Below are 17,695 nucleotides of genomic sequence, written 5' to 3'. Positions count from 1 at the left end.
AAACTTGAACATTGGTTTTATCGAGGGATTAAGCTCATCAAGAGAAAACTGAAGGTCACCTTGATTGGGTCTTGGCAAAAAAATTTGGGCCACGAGATAAGAGTGGAGAAAAAATAAAGATGGCAATATTTTAATCCAAGGAATTAGTATATGAAGGTCGTGCCCATAGATGTAGTGTTGATGTATGGAGAGAGAGAGGATGGTTACAATCAAACGAATAACAAAACTATTTAGAAAATATTTTCAAGTAAAAAAACAAAAATGCTACACTGAGAATAAGCTAGTTATGTGTGCTGTTTTCGATGGCCATCTTACTACACATGAGCTAATTTTTTATTCTCAAATGTAACGTACAGGACTTTTGCACCATGAGCTAATTTGCACCTGATGATCCATCTGCATGGAAAGTTTGCAAGTTTTTTCATGGCAATGATGGTTAGAGTCCACATTAAAGTCTCGAATTTTTTAATTATTGTGAGAATTTTTAGAATTATTTTTTTAACACGTCCAGTGAGAATTAACGTGAAAGATGTAATTTTTAGATCAAAGGCATTCACCTAGCTTTATTGAAAGCGTAACGAACGCCAATGATCCGAGAGTTGAGGTTACTAGTTTTACAGATTAGCACCAAAACACAGGAGTTTAACATCCCTCATCTTTCTCCCTTACTACTAACTGATCAACAAAGCGAAACTTCTATGTAACCAACATTCTATTCTACCAAAAAGGTAACGACGATTACAGCAAACGATTTAACAAAGCCATCAGTGAGCGTTTGCGGGTCTTCCAGATGGTCCACAGAGCATCTGCACATATGAATAAGATAACTTTTTGATTTTTTCCTCTACAATTGTCAACAAACTCTATAAGGAATTCTTCGCGATTGGTTGGTGATTGCGGCCATCCAAACGTATTTCTCAAGAACGACCACAAAAATACAGCAATAGGGCACTGAAATAGACAGCCTGTTCGTTTGTTGGTTTCAGCCAGAGTTTATCAAACAGCCAATAGTGTTTTTCTCTCACAACAAACCAGCATCAGTCGGGCTTATCAGCCCAGAAACCAACCAACGAACAGACCGAGAATGTGGTCAGTGGTTTCGATTTTGTCATGGGTGGCACACTCCTCCGGCACCGACCATTGCTTTTTCTTCAGCTGAGCAACAGATTGAATTATATCGTGCGCCACCATCCAAATGAAGATCTTGACTTTCAAAGAAATGTTATACGATTCAATTTTCTTTATACCAATATATTCCCTCCGTTTTAAATTATAAGAGGTTTTGACTTTTCTAGATTCATAGCTTTCGCTACGCACCTAAATATAAATTATGTCTAGATATTTAGTAAAAACTATGAATCTTGTACCAAAACGTTTTATACTCTAGAATGGAGGGAGTTAAATGCAATCTTCTTTCTCGTTCTCTGCAATGGTTGTCGTTGGATCAATGTAACCACACTTGCGGTGTGCACGCAAGGGTGACCCATCTCTGGTGGACTGTCGGTGAGCTGCCCTCGCCCTGGTGGCTGGTGCCACCCATCCATCAGCTATGCATCCTCTGCAACGCTATACCTAGCATAATGACTAATTAATCAAGGGGTGCATACTCCCATCCATCAGCACATACTTCCTCCGTCCCAAAATTCGACTAGATTTATAGAAAATATTAACAACATTTGTATATCTAAATAAGTTATTACGAAGATAGATTCAATGGTCTATCTAATGATACTAATTATATACTTTTAATATTAATATTTTTTTGTATATATTTGATCAAAGTTAAAATTGATTGACTCCCCAGAAAGTGAGAACGATATTTATTTTTGGAACAGAGAGAGTAGGTCCTTGCAATGCAGGACAGTGGATCGATATTTTCTCTGGTGTGGGTGGGTGGGAGAACACAGCTAGGACGTACTACTGCTACGTTATGGGTTTTGTCATATATTTACTCCATTCCCATATATATTGGGGTGGATGGGTGTAAAATTTCAATTAAGGGCCTTTTTGGTAGCGCTCTTGCGTGCTTCGGCTTTATCACTGTTCACACACTGTAGCTAGAGCCGCACGAGCGAGACAAGCGAGCTCCGCCGGTTCTGTGAACAGTGACAAAAAAGAGGAGAGAGGAAAACGACTCCAATGAACAATGCTGCTGCAGTGTAGGAGAGAGAAAACGGCTCTATAAACAGTGTGGAAGCCGGAGCCGCGGAAGCCGAAACAAACGGGCCCTAAATTGCACATTCATCCACTCCAACACACTATTGTCGTGATAGGGCATCTAAATCTAAAGAGAGTTCATCTTTGCGTTTCTTCCTGCCGACCCTTGCCTTTTGCTTGGGGTCCCCTGTGGAGAACCGAGCGTATTTCTGGCAAATCAGACGTGTGCGATATCAGATTTGCTGGACCTTTTGTCCAGGCTTATATCACACTCTTTACCCACACGGCCACGCCAGGCGCCAACGGCATTCATTGTATAAATAAATGAAAGATAGTCCAGGTCGTCCAGCACATGCCGCTGGAGCTGGAGGCTGGACTTGTGTCTCGGTCAGGCCAGGCCGCCTGCCCGGGTTGCGTCGTCTCTCGTCTCAGTGCTGTGCTGCGCTGCGCAGCTCCGAATCCGATCCATCATCAGTGACCGGCGCGGTTTCCTGCCTTGTTTGCTGCCAGCCCCCGCCAGTGACTGTCGTCTACTTGAGCAGTTGAGCGCATCATTCGCTTGGCCAATGGCCACCACGACACGCATACTCTGCTCTGTTGGTGGTGGACATGGCCAGAGGGACCGAGGGTCCTATACTACGTTCTGCGGGAGCATGGGCTGTTGGCGAATCGATGCAGTGAGTGACACAGTGCAGTGCAGGCGTAAAAACACTTGTCCTGTTCGTTTAGCTGATAAGCTATGGCTGAAAGTACTGTTGGCTGATTTATTGCACTGTTCGTTTGCTGAAAAAATACAGCTTATAAGCCAAGCGAACATGGCGCCTTTTTCTGACACTGCTGGGAATCTCGGAATGTATGTATGTATGGGGTTGTGGTTTATACGGCGATCACGCACATGCTGTGTTCCAGGGCGCGCAAGGGCAAACATTCTGCCAGCGATGACACCGAATGATTCCGGGACGACCGACACATATAAATATCTGCTTGAGCGTACGATATATATAGGACTACTAGTGTTTTGTGGTTGCCCAGAAATAACAAGCCGTTCCTCCGGTTTGTGCCAAGGTTCGGCCATGTGTTGGGGCGCCAGTACGTGATCCATTCAAAGCCAGCGACAAAGAACAGAACAGGCCACCACCGAGACAGAGCCACTGTCCTGATCGACCGGGAATATTTCCACCGGTAGCGGTAGGTAGGTGGGTGGCGCCACGCTGCCCAACGACCCGACCTCCATCTCCATGGCATTGGCATGGCGCTGCCGTCCTTCCGAGCTCACTACTCTCCCTTTTTTTAACTCTTGCAGTGGACAGTGGACTGTCTTGGTCGTGTCCCTGGCCAACGGATACGACGTGTGTGTGCTGGAGGTCTTGGCCGGGGGTTGCGGCGCGCCACATGCCACTGCATGCGTTCCCGTCCGACACAGGCCATGCATGCCCATGCGGTGCACGAGATGCGTACAAGATTTGCAGCACATGCGGTTGGTTATTGGGTTGGCGGACTCCGTTCTCGCGTCGTGTCGCCGCCGCGCGGGCGCAGCAGATAGCGGAGGAGGAGAGCTGACAGAGACACGGCTCACAGTCACAGGGTGGCGGATGGTGGCGCGGCTCGCCAAACGGCTAGTTTCATTCTCCTCGTGAGACCTGGCGTGCTTTGAGCGGCCCAGATGGCCAAATCCCTTTTATTAAGTAGAGAAATAGGCACCCAAATTCAGTCAAAGAGAGGACTTGAACTGGTTGGGTGCATGACCACACGTCCCACCCAACCAGTTAAGTTAGACTCAATTCCTTGTTGCTCGTTAACGAGGAATTTCTTGTTAGGAATCAGGTTCTCATTTTCGTACCCGCAGGGGAGAATCCATCCCTAGAAATGTAGTTAGGATCATTTCCCCATTCCCATATGCGTACATGAATTAATTCCCCGTGGAGATTCCTCATCTCCATATAATTTTCTCACACAATCAATAATAGATAGATTGATACAAAGATATCATTTATAAAAATAATATACCAGCACCAAGAGTGAGAGTGCTTCACAAGGCGGTTATGCAGGGAATCGGAATGGGGGATGGTTCTGCATCCCCGTCCCCGTGAATCCCGACATAGATTATTTTCTCCCTATTTCAATCTTCATTAGAACTAAATCAGTCCCATCTCCATTCTCTAATCAGCATGGGTCAGTCAGTCAGGCTAAGGATCAGGCTTGAACCGTCGCCGTGTAGGCGCAACTTAGAAGGAGAGCTGATAGCTGATGGTGCGACTCGCCAAGTGGCTTGTTTCATTCTCCTCCTGAGACCTAGTGTGCTAGGCGGCCCAGATCTTGCCAGACCATGGGCATGCGCTCCAATCAAGTGCTCTGTTTGGCTGCCATTATAAGCCGGCTTATCAGCCATGGTACAATATTTTTCTCTCCTAATAAATCAGTGATACAAATCAGCACAAGCGGCTTATAGACCAGCCGAACAGAGCCCAAAAGGAATTAGTGCGTGTTTGGTTCGGCATCTAGACAACTTTGCATCTTTGTCTGTCATGCAACAATATTCTTAAGCCATCGACTTTGGTTGTATGACGGCAAGGATTGTTACCTGGTAGGTAGAGATGTCCTAACTATTGAAACCGTTTGATTAACTCCCTGAGTGGTTTTAAAAGTGGTTTTGACTGACTTGACACCAGCGTCATGTCAGCCACAAAGGAGGTAAATTGGACTTTCATAATAGTTTAAAGAGGTCAATTAGACTTTATAAAAAAAAGTTATAGAAAAAATTCAAAATATATCCAAATATTTCTCTAGAATATATTTAAAAATATTAAAACCTGAATTAATGTTAAAGGTAATAGAAAATATATTCGAACTAAAAAATGAAACATGTTTCATATTTCATATTTCCCTAAAATCGCTCTCTATGTTTTTTAGGGTTAGGAATTATATATTTTGTTTGAATTTTGCCATGCATGTCTCGATGGTTAAGCTAGACATTGATATTGAGAAAACATTTTTTTACAATTTGCATGTTGGGTTGTGCATTGACCCACGCTATCGTCTGCAAGAATTTGCCTTTTTGTTTGCATCGTCCTTCATTTCACATTTGGCTAGTTTCAAAGTTTAAGAGGTCATATAAGATTCAAATAATTCTAGCAATGAAAAAAAAGGTAGAGCATGATTTTAGGTTTCATATTTTTCTGAGTTTAAACAAACTTTATATGAATTTTCTACTAAATAAGATTCTGTATTTTTAAATGCATATTTATTCTAAAAAAATTTGAATATTTTTGAAAAATTATTTTTATGTTTTTTTTATAAAGTCTAATTGACCTCCCTGAACTACCGTGAAAGCTCGATTTACTGCCCTCGTTGCCGACATGGCACCATGTAGGATGGTTGATTTGACACCACGTCAGCCAAAATCTCCAATTTTATAGTTGAAATGAGGTAAATCGGAGGAGTTCTTTCCAGGATAAATAAAAACTTCTAACAGGCAGGCCGATTGTCTCAGTTTTGGCTCTGGGCTCTGCCTCACTGGGTTTGTGGGCTTCATTCATCCGCTCCAAAAGTGTACACGACCGTGATGGTTTCCTCCAAAGGTGAGTTCTCCCATACGGATAGAGCCTCTCAGCTCCAACCGACCAGGCCACTGGTTTTAAACCAGCACATCATGGCCCAAACGAACGTCCAAGTTTCAACTGTCCCGCCAAGACAGGCTCGCCCACGAGTGTTTGGCTCACATATACTGCTCCCTCAGTTCTGAATTAAGTTATTTCAACTTTCTTAACATCTCAAGCTCGATCAAAATTATATAAAAAATTATAAAGATTTATAACATTAAATAGGTATAATATAAAAATATAATTAATAAAGCATCTAATGACACTTATTTATATCATAAATGTTATTATTTTATTATATAAATTTAGTTAAACTTGAGATATTTTGACTCTCCAAGAAAGTAAATTAGAGTGACTGACAATTTGGGATGGAGGGAGTAGTAGTACTACTCCAACATAATAGAGAGAATTCCTTATTTGACACTGGAAAAATGAGCCGTTCATTTCTTGGCCCTGAAATTTTCTTCGTTCCTTATTTGACACTCACTTGAACTTTCATCCCTAATATGACACCGCAGTCAAATCCATTAGGTAACGGTGTTAAGTGGCTGTTAAAAAGACCTTTTTGCCCCTGGGTGCTAGCGCATGCATGCAGCGGGCGTTGGGCGCATGCATGCAACGCATGCAGAGGCGCGGACGCATGCATGCAGCGTATCTGGCCGCTGGCTGCTCTCTTTTTTTGTCAACATGTTTTTGCTGAGCTAACCAGTCGGCCGATAGGATGGTAGATCGTGTCCTGTGACCTCTGGCCTGTGGGGAAAGTAGCTTTTGGGGCCGGCCAGGCCTTTTCCCTTTTTTCATTCCATGCCTGCTTGCAATTGCAGCAAGATGCGTGCTGCTTCTCACTGACGACAGAGTGACAGACAGTGCATAGTAACACAAACTCGATCGATCTCAGGACCAGCAATCCGGCATGCAGCTACATGCTTTATGATTTCTAACAACTATTTTTTCAACATTTACACAGCATGATGATGACACATGATATAGCAAGTTCACAGACCAACACCACATTAACTTCAAACACAAAACGGTTCACAAATACATGCAAGTTCACAGGAGTCCAAATTCACATGCAAGTTCACACACAAAGGTTCACGGATACATGCAAGTTCACACACAAAGCAGAGTCCAAATTCATAGATACATGAGGATCACTGGCTGAGCCTTCTTTTTTTGCTTCTTGTGCTCATTGCAGGGCTAGCAGGATCCACCATTTTGCTTCTTGTGCCCATTGCAGGGCTGTCAAGTGGCATCATAGAAATGGTGGTTTCCTTTTTAGTAGGCTCCTTTTTCTTTTTGCTCTTTGCCTTGACTAGAGCATCAGTAGGCGCAGGTTCATTTGAATCTGATATTGACCTGTGTACGGCAGAACTAGATTTGAACAAGAGACAACAAAGTAACAGTAGCAACAAAATAGCAATAGCAGTGTGACCTTTTTTTAATCTATGTATTACCTTTTTGATGCTCCAGAACTAGAGTTGCCCTTATTTGCCTTTTTCTTGGATGTAATCTCCGCGCTTTTTGATGTTCCAATACTAGAAATGACTTGGTTATCCTTACTCTTCGTACATGGTTAAACCCCTTGGTGATCCTATGGCCTCTCTAACTCTCTCCATGAACCATTTCCAATTATCATTTGTTTCAGAATCAAAAACTCCAAAGCAAACAGGAAATAACCAATTATGGCCATCAACAGCTAAAGCACTAGCTAACTGCCCCTTAAACTTACCTGTCAGGAAAGTGCTATCTATTGCGAAGTATGGCCTACAACCACTTATGAACCCATCAATGCATGGTTTCAAGGCAAAGAAAAAACTTTTAAATCTGATCTTCCCATTTATTGTGTGATGATCTATCACTACTATGCTACCAGGGCAAGTGCTCTCAACTTGTGCCTTAAACCTATACAAATTGTCAAAGCTGTTGTCCCAGTCACCATAAATATGCCTCAATGCTAGCTCTTTACCTATCCACACCCTCTTGTAGTGGACACTCACCTTGTAGTGTTCTTTAAGCTTCTTTTTCAACTGCATTGCACCAAGTGATCCATCCTCAATGAGCCAGTCCTTAACTTTAGCACATACCCAATGCTTGGTGGCATTCTTGACCTTCTTCTTCCTCCTTGTACTAGAGCACTGATGAGCATATGGGTTCTTCTTCACCTACAAAAGATTAACATCCCTATTTAGCTACACCAACATAATAGAATAAATATTTAGAAAAAAAACAAAAAATATTTATGCTAAATAATTACCACTACAGTGCTGAAAGTGCATTTGCCCCCTATGTGGGTTTTGGTGTATTGATGACATCCAAAATAGGGACTAATGTGATCTAAATGAGATATGTCGTAGCTATTAGTCCCGTGAAAGAATCAAAGAGTTGATAAAGATGAAATGGTATCCCTCAATTCTTGAAGTTGTAAAGGCGGAAGAACTCAAAACAATCTCCAAAGGTTTTAATTTTGATTTTGAGTTTAGGATCTGCCGCACTATAAAGAGGAATGCAAATTTAGTTGGTCTGAGGAAGATAGAGTGCTCAAGCATTAAAATAAAATCAAAAGGGAGACACTCTAGCACTTCATGAACACATAGAATAATTTTCGATGACTATGGACGTTGGAAGTCCCGATGTAAGTCGGAACTCCCAACGGTCGGTAGTCCCGACCTTAGTCGGGAGTCCCAGCACCTATGCTTCTGACTAGCTGGCTGTTTGTGCTTGTTGGAAGTCCCGACGATTGTCGGAAGTCTCGATGTTTGTCGGGAGTTCCAACACTGACTTGACCCAAGCTGGGAGTCCCAGCATTAGTGGTGCTGACTGTTTGTTCAACTGTGCACGTCGGAAGTCCCGACGAACGTCGGAAGTTCCGACTGTCGGAAGTCCCGACGTTCGCTGGGAGTGCCGACACTGACTCGCACCCGCAGACTTCTGACCCATTGTGAACAGTGTTTTCTATTAATGTCAGAAGTCCTGAGATCTGCGTCGGGACTCCCGACGTAGATCTGAATGGTTGGATTTTCACTTGGAGTATAATTACTCCTCTCTTCACTTCTAACCGTTACGGACTCATTCACTGCTGACCCACTTCATGCTCAACAGCACCCAAGCAACTAAAGCTCCCCTCTCCTTCCCCCTTTGCTCCAATCTTTGATTCCCTTAGGGTTTTGAGTGAAAGGAGAGTGGATTAAGTGAGAGCATCACTTTGGAAAGCTTAAGCACTTGATTTCTTCATCAAGCCGGTTGTTTTTGTGTCTATTACTCTTGGGGCTTTGCCCCTAGCCGGCTAGGCATTGCCCAAGAGCTTCCATCTTATGGAAGAGCCTTGGAAAGTTTGTATCACCCTTCGATTTCTTATTGGAAAGCTCAAGTGACCTTTGTGGTCACTTTGAGAGAGGCAAGGAGGTGGAAAAGACTCCGACCTTGGTGGTCACCTCAACAACGAGGACGTAGGAGCTCCTTTGTGGGGTTGTCGAACCTCGGGATAAATTCTTGTGTCCCACGTACTTGTTGTTGTGATTGCTTGAGATTACTTGTATGTGTTTGTCTCTTTGTCTCCAAAATCTCTATTTTAGGGTTTGGACTCGATCTACGGTTTGGAGGCATTACGGTGTCAAGGGAATGACCCAACATCTTCACCAAACCACTAGGAAGTGAGGTTGTAAGATTATTTATCTGCAAAGTTAAATTTGGCACTGCTTTTGTAGTTCATGTAGACGTCGGAACTGCTGACGTTTGCGTCGGAACTTCTGACAACGTTGGGAGTTCCGACCTAAACGTCGGGACTTCCGACAGTGGCTTATAGATTTGAACTTAGCATTTGCAGTAAATTTTTAGATATGCCTATTTACCCCCCTTTAGGTATTGTTAGATCCTTTTAATTGGTATCAGAGCAAGGTCTTCTCTTTGCGCTTCACCGCGTGAGAAGAAACAATATCAGAGTCCGACAAGATGCAAGCCGTTGCCGTCGAAATGGCCAAGAAAATAGCTGAAGAGTTGATGAGTGCTCAAGCCAAGCTCTTTCAAGATGAAATGAAAAAGATGCAAGATGAGATGAGCAAGTTGAAGGAAGAATTGAGCAAGAAGGTTGATGATGCAAAAAGTGGCAATAATGATACTAGTGACAAGAATGAAGCAAACAAAAGATGCCGCTAGTGATATTGGAGCCAGTGAGCATGCTCATGGAAAAGGAATATATTCACACATGAGTTTTGACTATGGACAAATCATGAAAGGTTCAACACTACATACCCCATCCGTCAATATTGGCAAGCCACCTCACTTTGATGGAACAAGATACATCGATTGGTAAGACTTTGGGAAGTTGTGGATGTTGGTGTGATGATTCCTATCGATGAAGATAGAGAGATAACTCTAGAAGAAGTGCACAACCTCCATCAAAATGCACAAGCCGTAGCATTGCTTGTGTCAAGCCTAGCTCCGGATGAGTTTAGAAAAGTGAATGGAATGGAAAGTGCAAAGCAAATTTGAGATACTTTAAAAGTATCATTTGAAGGAGATAAAAGTGTGAGAAAAGGCAACATAGAGTTACTTCATGGTAAATTGGAAAGATTTGTATTCTTGCAAAATAAAACAACACAATCCATGTTTGATAGGCTCATGGCATTGGTCAACCGCATAAGAGCTCTTTGTAGCAATGAATGGGATGACAACAAAGTTGCTAGAAAGATGTTGAGAACCTATAGAGCCAAGAACAACATGCTAGCATCTGTGATCATGGAAAGGCTTGGTTATGATGAGATGACACCTCAAGAAGTTCTTTCAAAGCTCAAGCATCATGAGTGTCTAGATGAAGATGCAATCAATGCTCACAATCAAAATCCTAATGCAATGGGATTCAACAAGAGTGCGGCCCTTAAAGCAACTCAACAACATGAAGGTTCAAGTCAAGAAAAGAAGAAGAAAGTGAAGGATGATTCCTCAAGTGGAGAAGAAGATTCTGATGCAGAGGTTGCATTTGTGATTAGAAATCTTAGAAAGTTTATGAAGAAGAAAAGCAACCGCAAGACCTATGGTGATGGTAAGAGAAGGTTCAAAAAGAGATTTTGCTATGGATGTGGTCAAATCGGTCACTTCATAGCCGATTGTCCTAATGAGAAAAAGAAGCACAAGCATGACAAGGATGATGACAAGAAGAACAAAGGCAAGAAGAGAGGTGAAGCTCATCTTGGGGAAGAATGGGAGTCAAGTGATAGTAACTCAAGTGATGATGAGAATAAGAAGAAGGGAGCCGCAAACATCACCATCCACCACTCTTCTTTACCGACCATGATCTTCCCCGACTCAACTTCACCACCAAAACTCTTCTCCAACCTATCTTCACCACTGAGGCTCTTCTCCAACCTCATCGACAATGACTACTACACCCCAACTTGTCTCATGGCAAAAGGGGAGAAGGTACATACTACACCCGTTTCCTCTAGTGATGAGTATGATAGTTGTGATGATAACATAGAAGAAATTGAAGCAACCATGATAAAGAAATTTGGTAAAAAGGCCTTCACTAAAATAAAAATGCTAATGAAGAAATTAGAGAAGAGGGATAGATGCTTAGAGTTGTAAGGAGATATAATTACTCAAGAGAGAGAGAAAAACCTTGCACTTGAAGCATCTATCACCGAGGAAAAGATGAAGGTTGAGAAATTAACCGTTGAATTGTCTTTAGCCAATGACTCAATTGGGAAATTGACTAAGGAACATTCCTCAGTTAATGATCAAATAGCTAGCCTTAAGAATGAAAAGAGTATAGCTCAAGAAAGCCTCACAAGCTTGGAAGAAAAATATCAAAATCTTGAGCTAAACTATAGTACTCTTTGGGCTAGCACTTCAACTTCTCCTAAGGCAACCGAAGTCTCTAATGTCTCCACTAGTGATGGTTGTAAAAGATGCTATAAAATTGATGTAAATGCATATGCAACTAACCTTGTTGAGTTAGAGAAGAAAAACAAGGAGATTCATAGGTTGAAGATGATATTGAAGAATGGGTGCAAGTGTCAAGAGCAATCTAACAAGACTATATACAAGTCATCAAGACACCCATCAATCAAGGAAGGCATTGGCTACAATAGGTATGATGGAAAAGCAAATGGAAGGAACATGATAAATGGTGTGCCATATGTGAAGTTCAACAAGGGCATTGCTCTTGATGAGCTTATATGCAAGTCAACAACAAGGTCTACATTCTCAAGATTCAACCTACAAGTAGCAAGACAATCAAGACGAAGCAATCCAATGTCCCAAAGCCACTAGCACCACTTCCACGATGCTATGCTAGTGACTATATGTGTTGTTGGGGCAAGGATGGCAAGATTATGGTTAAGTATGTTGGTGTCCAAAAGAGAAAGGAAATAATGAGGAGTGTTTGGGTGCCCAAGTTTTATGTGACTAACCCACTAGGACCCAAATCTTTTTGGATACCTAAAACAAAAGCTTAATTTGTCTTTGTAGGAATATTCCTCCGGTGGAACAAGTTGGGTGTTGGATAGTGGATGCACAAATCACATGACCGGAGAGAAGGACATGTTCACATCGTTCCAACCAAGTCATGACCAAAGTGGAAATATTGTGTTTGGTGACAATGGAAAGGGTGAAGTCCTTGGTTTGGGTAAAATTATTATATCAAATGATAATTCCATTTCAAATGTTTTACTTGTGAATTCGTTGAGATACAATTTGTTGTCCGTCTCACAACTTTGTGAAATGGGTTACAATTGTCTCTTTACGGATAAGGGTGTGGAAGTTTATAGAAGGAAGGATTCCTCTATTGCATTTTTAGGTCATTTAAAAGGGAAACTCTATCTAGTTGATTTTACATCAAATAGAGTAAATCCCAAGACTTGTTTAATGGCAAAATCTAGCATGGGTTGGTTATGGCATCGCTGACTTGCCCATGTTGGGATGAGAAACTTGGGCAAACTTCAAAAAGGCGAACACATCCTTGGACTAACAAATGTTTCTTTTGAGAAAGATAGGATTTGTAGCGCATGCCAAGCGGGAAAACAAGTTGGAGCTAAACATCCCGTTAAGAATGTTGTGACAACCGAAAGGCCATTAGAGTTGCTTCACATGGACATATTTGGACCCATCGCTTATATAAGCATTGGTGGTAACAAATATGGTTTTGTAATTGTTGATGATTATTCTCGCTTCACTTGGGTATTCTTTTTGCTTGAAAAGAGTGAAGTCCAAGGTATCTTCAAGAAGTTTGTAAGAAGAGCCCAAAATGAGTTTGATGTCAAAATCAAGAGAGTTAGAAGTGACAACGGGACAGAGTTCAAGAACACCAACATTGAAGAGTTTCTTGATGAAGAAGGAATCAAGCATGCGTTTTTGGTTCCATAAACTCCACAACAAAATGGTGTTGTGGAGAGGAAGAATCGAACACTCATAGAAGCCGCAAGAGCAATGTTGGATGAATACAAGACTCCAACCAACTATTGGGCGGAAGCGGTTAACACGGCATGCCATGCTATCAACCGCTTATATCTTCACAAGAAAAGAGAAAAGACCGCCTACGAACTTCTAGCTGGTAAAAAGCCTAAGGTGCACTACTTTAGAGTTTTTGGATCAAAGTGTTTCATACTTAATAAGAAATCCAAAATCTCTAAGTTTGCACCAAAGGTTGATGAAGGTTTCATGCTTGGTTATGGTACTAACAAACATGGATATCGTGTTTTCAATAAAACCACTAGTTTGATTGAAATCATGGTAGACGTGACTTTTGATGAAACCAACGGCTCTCCAAAAGAGCAAGTCAATGTTGAGAATGTAGGTAATGAGGAAGCCCCACATGAAGCAATCAAGAAGCTTACTATTGGTGAAGTAAAGCCCATTGAAGACAAAGATGAAGACCATGTTGTGCTTGATGATCTTGATCCAACTATTCATCATGTTTCATCAAATGAACATGGTGAAGCTTCCGCAACAAGAGATAGTCAAGATGAGAGATCAAATGAAGCACAAGGTCATTCTCATGAAGATGGTGTCAACAATGAGCGAGCTCAACCATAACTCAACAATGAAGAAAGAAGTGAAGTCAATCCTCCACAAGCTTATGATTGTGATCTTCCAATCGATCATGACCATGATGATGATGATGATGGCCCTATCCAAAGATCAACTCAAGTTCCACATCCTAGAGTGCATCAATCCATTCAACGAGATCATCCTGTTGATAACATATTGGGGAGCATTCAACGAGGGGTAACTACACGTTCTCGTTTAGCAAGTTTTTGTGAATATTACTCGTTTGTTTCTCCTTTGGAACCTCGTAGGGTGGAAGAGGCACTTGATGATCCAGATTGGATGATAGCCATGCAAGAGGAGTTGAACAACTTTACTCAGAATAAAGTTTGGTCCTTGGTGGAAAGGCCCAAGTAAAATGTGATTGGAACCAAGTGGGTCTTCCGCAACAAGCAAGATGAGCATGGCATGGTAACAAGGAACAAGGCAAGGTTGATGGCTCAAGGATTCACTCAAATTGAAGGCTTGGATTTTGGGGAGACCTATGCACCGGTGGCTAGGCTAGAATCAATCCATATTCTACTTGCCTATGCCACCCATCATGACTTCAAGCTATATCAAATGGACATGAAGAGTACATTTCTCAATGGCCCCCCTATCTGAGTTGGTGTATGTAGAGCAACCACTGGGCTTTGAAGACCCCAAGTATCCAAACCATGTCTACAAGCTCGACAAGGCGCTCTATGGGCTCAAACAAGCCCCTAGAGCTTGGTATGATTGCTTAAAAGATTTTCTACTCAAATAAGGTTTTGAGATAGGAAAGGCTGATGCTACCTTGTTTACTCGCAAAGTCAATAATGATATCTTTGTTTGCGAAATATATGTCGATGACATAATATTTGGTAGTACTAATGTGGTTTTTTGTGAGGAATTTAGTAGGATAATGACAAATAGGTTCGAGATGTCCATGATGGGAGAGTTGAAGTTTTTCCTTGGATTTCAAATCAAGCAACTCAAGGATGGTACGTTCATAAGTCAAACCAAGTACACCAATGACATGTTGAACAAGTTTAACTTGGACAAGGCTAAGCCCATCAAGACACCCATGCCAACCAATGGGCATCTTGATCTTGAACAAGGAGGAAAGGACGTCGATCAAAAGGTATATTATGCTTAGTGTGTGCATGTGTGCAAGATTTCAAGCTAATCCAAAAGAATGTCATTTGATGGCCGTTAAGAGAATTTTTTGGTATTTAGTGCACACTCCTAATCTTGGCTTGTGGTATCCTAAAGGCTCCACTTTTGAGTTACTTGGCTATTCCGATTTGGATTATGCCGGTTGCAAAGTAACCCGAAAGAGTACTACCAGAACTTGCCAATTTATTGGTCGTTCCTTGGTGTCTTGGAGCTTTAAGAAGCAAAATTCTGTTGCTTTGTCCACCGCCGAAGCCGAGTATGTGGCGGTCGGCGCTTGTTGTGCCCAACTACTTTGGATGAAGCAAACATTAAAGGACTTTGGATGTGAGTTAACCAAGATTTCACTTTTGTGTGACAACGAGAGTGCCATTAAGTTGGCAAACAGCCCCGTAAACCACTCTTGAACAAAGCACATAGACATCCGGCATCATTTTTTGAGAGACCACGAAGCCAAAGGAGATATCGCCATTCACCATGTGAGCACCGAAAAACAATTAGCCGATATCTTCACAAAGCCTCTAGACGAGTCAAGATTTTGTGCTTTAAGGAGTGAACTAAATATCATTGATTCTCATAACATGGCTTGATCCCTTGCACACACATTTTGTTTGATCTAGTTAGGAGAAAAGGATTAAGAAAACATTGTGTGCAAATTTTAAAATCTATTTCATAATTTTCATGAGTGACTATTGCTTTGTGTTGGTTGAATGAAATCTAGTCACTTATGAAAATGTTGATGTTCATCATATTTTTGCCCCACATGGTAGAGTGAGCGCAGGTTAAGGTGTTTTTTCTGTTTCCCTGCGTCAGAAGTCCCGATAGCTGAAAGTCCTGGCTTGCGCCGGAACTCTCGACCATCGGAAGTCCCGGCGTACGCCGGGAGTTTCGACGTAGATCTGACCACGCCGCGTCGGTTGCTCGGCTCCTTTATAACTAGCCCGGTCATTTTTTTTACTGCGGTTCTTTTCCTCTCGTCTCCCAGTGCCGCTCCTACCCTTCCTCATGCTGCCCCTGCCCTTCCTCGCACCGCCATTGCTCCTCGTGCCGCCCCTCCGGCCAGCCGGCCATTCTGGTCCCCTTTCCTTCACCGCCGGTGGACTTGCCGATAGTCCCGACCGCCCTGCCCCCATTCCACCACCCTGTGTCCTAGTTCTTCCCCGGATCATGGTGACCTTTTCAATTGGTGTGGTGGAGTTTCCTTTGGTGGAGGAGATTGCGCTCGTGGATTGGTTCATCGACTACATTTTTGTTCTTCGTTGTCTCCTCCGTTCTCGTTTCAAGGTACTAACATGGCGTCGAACCCTAACTCCAATGTACCTTGTGTTTTGCCTCTATTCCTTCTTCCTCTCTACCTCTCTATCTTCCTTGTTTGATTGAGTGTCGTGATTTGAAGCCCCATGAATGGGATGGTAACCTTGTGCGCCAGAAGTCCCGATGACCGTCGGCAGTTCCGACCGTCGGAACTCCCGACGTAAGCCAGAACTCTCGGCTGTCAGAACTCCCGACTATGGCTGGGACTACCGACCCATTGGTGACCACTCCATTCATGTTTCTTTAATTCTCGATGTTCGTTTGCCTCTCATTGCTTCATTTCTTAGTTCCACTTTGTGTTCTTCGCAGTCATGGATGGTGGTAGCAGTCCCTCACGTCATAGGGAAAAGCGTTCCAAGAAGACTCAAGATCGTGTCGTTGTCCCCAAGCCGCCTGGCTGCACCAAGGCATCGTATCTGCGTGGTGGTGCTGCTGGTTCCCGTGCTGCCCGTCGCCGTGATGATCAAGGGTCATCGGTAGCCACTCCTCCTCCTACCCCTGCCCCTATTAGGGATGCGCCGATGGTTGATGAAGAAGAGGAAGCGCTTGCCGAACGCACCATTGCTACTCCATCGATTCGCACCCCGACTCACGGTCCAACGGGTGTGTCTCAGCTTGTTCCGTTCACCGGTGTGTCGCCGATCATGTGGGAGCCCACCATGGCTCCCAATCCTGCTGGTTGCTGGACTCCTCCTCTTCTAGTGGATTATCGTCACCGGGTTAAGGACATCAGGTACAATCGAAACAGGAACCTTTATGCTGAGGATGAGAAGGACCTACGACTTGAGTATCATTTCTGGCATCCCTTTCATTATGAATTTTATGATTCCATTCTTTATCGGAAGTTCTTGAAATAGAGGGAGCCACCGGTCCTACAGATGAAGTGCATTGATGCGTACTCTCTTGGCAAGTACAAGGAACCCGAGTTGGAGCAGATGGTTCAGGATATCAACTCAATGGGGCTGTCTTACCTGTTAGAGTTTAGGAAGCATTGGAACAACGAGCTAATCTATCAGTTTTATGCTTCTTATCATCATGAGAGAGACCCCACCGATGCTATTGACATTATTCATTGGACAACTGAAGGCAAGCATTATAAAGTGGACTTCATCAATTTCTCTCGCCTTCTTGGTTTGAGTCACAGTGACCGCATTGCTACTGAGTTGACTGAGTATGAGGATCTCGATATGGAGGAGTACCAACACATGTATCTTGATGGATACAGGGCTGATGGATAGACAGTGTTTCTGAAGCCCTACTATTATGTTCTGAACAACATCTTGCGACAGATCTTGTATCCGAAGGTCGGTGACTCCACCTACCTTCATGATGATTCACAGAAGGTGCTTCAGCACTTTGGCGATGAGTTTCAGAAGTTTTCCATTAGCCGCTATATTTGGAACAAGATACATGATGCTACTGAGGATCCGGTAAAGCATCTTCCCTAT

Source organism: Miscanthus floridulus, chromosome 5 (genome assembly GCF_019320115.1).
Source record: "Miscanthus floridulus cultivar M001 chromosome 5, ASM1932011v1, whole genome shotgun sequence".
Classification (NCBI taxonomy): Eukaryota; Viridiplantae; Streptophyta; class Magnoliopsida; order Poales; family Poaceae; genus Miscanthus; species Miscanthus floridulus.
Note: the sequence above shows the minus strand (reverse complement) of the source record.